We start from the raw sequence: 3,311 nt of genomic DNA, 5'->3' as shown, positions 1-3,311 counted from the left end.
AAATAACTAATGCGTTCTATGACCTCAGACTGGACCTGCAAGTCATTCTTAAGCTCTTTAGTGCCTCAGGCAACTTTGCATTACATTGTATTGTAGGGTACTTAGCTTAATAGGCCTCTATTGTAACTTTGTTTTGACTTGCAGGTTCAGTCTGAGGTCATAGAACGCATTAGTTATTTTCAATGGAAAAAGTGTTTCGGGTTACGAAATTTTCGGGTTACGAAAGGAATGGCGGAACGAATTAATTTCGTAACCCGAGGTAGCAGTGTACTCAACATTTTGAGAAAGAATGACAATGTTTTGAATTTGATCAGAATGCCAAGCAAAATATGACAACTGGTAAACCTTTTGCAGTGTTTTATAGTCATATCACCTGAGAGGTTTTGATTTTTTTTTCTGGTTCTGGTCCACTTTATATAGCTGTATGTCTTCACTTTAAAGAACTTAGAGTCAGTGGCTGCTGCCACACTGCAGAAATAAAGCAATTTGACAATAGTTTAACTTCCATGGCTCAATGCTGTGGAATTCTTGGATCTGTAGTTAGGTGGGGCACCAAAGCTCTCTGACAGGGAAGGCTAAATATCTCTTAAAACTACAAATACCAGAAGATGCAGAAGGAGATCAAAGCAAATCCAAAATCTATAAAACTGCTATATGCATTGGGACAGAATATAATGCTTCCACATGAATCTTTCATCACAGCCATACTATATCACATACTAGCATTGCACCTTCGACAGCAACTGTTTAGAAGAAACAGCCTTCCAAAGAGAAGTCATATATACATATTTGTAGACTTCAGGTAACTCTCAGAAACCAGTTAGAGAATTTTAAATGCTCTGATGTTATGATGGTTAGACAAGTAGTCCCACAGAATGCTCAGACCACAAGGAAGCCTTATCTCCCAGTTTTCTGTTTTCATTTTATGAAGCCTGAGTACAAGAATTCACTCAGAACGGGTTATTGAGTGCTGCCTGGTCTATGTCTGAGGGCCAATTGTTTGTTATTTTTATCCCACACATATATACATACTATTTTTAACCAAAAAGGCTTCCATGTCACTTTCAAATATCAGTGGTAACCACACAGTCCCTCCCTTCCAGCTTATAGTAAAAAACATCATGCTACACAAGAAAAGGGGAATTGGGCAGCAGGAAGAAGGAAAAAGCAAACAAGAGCCCAAAGCAGATGGGCAAAAAGTGCCAGCTTCAGGCTGTGTTGGGGATGTGGCATGAAAACTATGCAAGCCCCTGGATCAGCCAGAAGCTGCTCTAGGGCTGCCTAAGGCATTCCGAAACCAGACAGAAAATGAGTGGCAAAAAGTCACTCTTCACCGGCAGCTCTTTTAGGACTGAGGCAGCAGCTGGCTTTGGGACTGTGGCATTTGGTCACCACAGTCCCAGGCTGATCATGGGCTGACCACAGCTCTGGCTATTCCAAGCTGCCCATCTGTCTGACCTAGGACACTAGTTGTTACAGGTATGGGTCTTATCATGGTTGGACAAGATGAAGAGATCAGATAGCCAAATGAAATACTTGCTGGATAAGTGTTAATTGGAAAAAGCCAAAGGCTATGAGCATCTCAAGAAAGATGATGGAATAGCCATGCTTCCTTTCTTGTCCTCTGCTCTGCAGTCCACATTAAAGACTGACAACTAAGTATTATGTTCTTGATGATGCTGGATATGACTCCTCTAAAGCAAGATTCCCCTCTCTCCCTTAAGATTTGTAACTATTCACCATATATATTACTCCAAGTGTCCTCCCCCCTCCTTTTTTAAGAGCCATGCTCTTTAGTGTCAATTTTTAAAAAACTCTTTTTTGTGTGGTGGTTAGGTGGGCATGGGTCAGATCTGCCCCGGTGCCAATTCAATCCCATGCAAGCAATGCATCCCCCACTCTTGCACCCCAGAATGCCTCTTACATGTAAAAATAAGATGAATGATGATAAGAATAAATTCTCACTTGAAAATGCCAGAAAAGGAGTCGATGCCTGCATTCCTTGTTTTTTTTTTCTATTAAAAGCAACGGCTGCCTCTGATTCAGTAGCAAAAGCATGTATCATTATCTAATTGACAAGAGCAAAAAATGTACCATCGATTGTAAGTCTAGCCCTTTGCAACATTGTAACACTTCCCCTTTGCTGGAAGCGAGCAGATGAAAGGGAAAGTGCACAAGCTGCTAGCCCTGCCTATCTGCCTCAAGAAAACAAATCATGGCATATTTGGTCAAAAAAATTTTAAAAAATATGAAAGGGGGGGGTGCCTGATGTGGAGCTCCGTTCGTGCCCGGCCTTTTGACCTGACCTGACCGGAACTTTTTCCTCCTGGTAGAGGAGCTTGCCATTGCCTTCCACTGAGGCTGAGAGAGTGTGACCTGTCAGTTCCAACTAAAGTAGACCCATGGAATCAATTGGGAATAAAATGGGAAATGCAACACGCATCCGTAGCATCCTCATATAACACAAATAATAAATAATAATGTCCAGAGCAAGTAGAACAAGCAAGCACCCAAAAAATAATGCGCATAAATGTCAAAAGAGGCTGATTTACCTACATCCCCAGCTGGACCCACAGCCCACTTCCCTGGGCAATCCTCCTTCCTTCCGACCCCACCTCCCTTTGAGCTTTCTCCCCACCCCCCACCCCTCCCTCTGACAAAATCCAGGAGCAAGATGAAAGTAGAACAACAGCCTGATTTCCCTACATGCCCCAGCGTAGCCCGCAACCCAATTGCCCCTGGAAATCCTCCTCCTCCTCCTCCTCCTCCTCCTCCTCCTCCTTCCTTCCTTCAGACCCTCTCCTTCCTCGGGATGCCCACTGACCCTTTCCCCCAGCTCCTTCTCCTCCTCCTCCTCCTGCTCCGTTTTAGGATCCCCTCCATGGCTCCCTCCTCCCACGCCCCTTTCTCCTCCTCCTCCTCCTCCTCCTCCTCCCTTCCTCCTCTCCTCCTTCATCACTTTCTCCACCCCCACCTCTCTCTGACAGCCTTCTGCAGCCCAAAAGTCCCCCTGATTTCCCCCTTTCTCCTGTCACCCCCTTTGCATCCAGATTCCCCTTTTTTTGGCTCTTTCCTCTCCTCCTCCTCCCCCCCTCCCCTCTTCTGATGATGGAGGAATGCTCTGACCTCTGCAGCCCCCTGACCTAATCCCTCCCTAATTTGCCCTGCGGTGATTGAGGGCAAGTTCAAATTTTGGGCAACCACCCGAGTTTTTTGGGAAAAGACGGATTTAGCCGCGAATCGGATACCTCAGTGTATGGGGCATTTCCGTGCAAGCCCCGACATGGATTGTGATGGATTCGGATCCAATA

The sequence above is a fragment of the Sceloporus undulatus genome, chromosome 1, assembly GCF_019175285.1.
Source record: "Sceloporus undulatus isolate JIND9_A2432 ecotype Alabama chromosome 1, SceUnd_v1.1, whole genome shotgun sequence".
Taxonomy (NCBI): Eukaryota; Metazoa; Chordata; class Lepidosauria; order Squamata; family Phrynosomatidae; genus Sceloporus; species Sceloporus undulatus.
Note: the sequence above shows the minus strand (reverse complement) of the source record.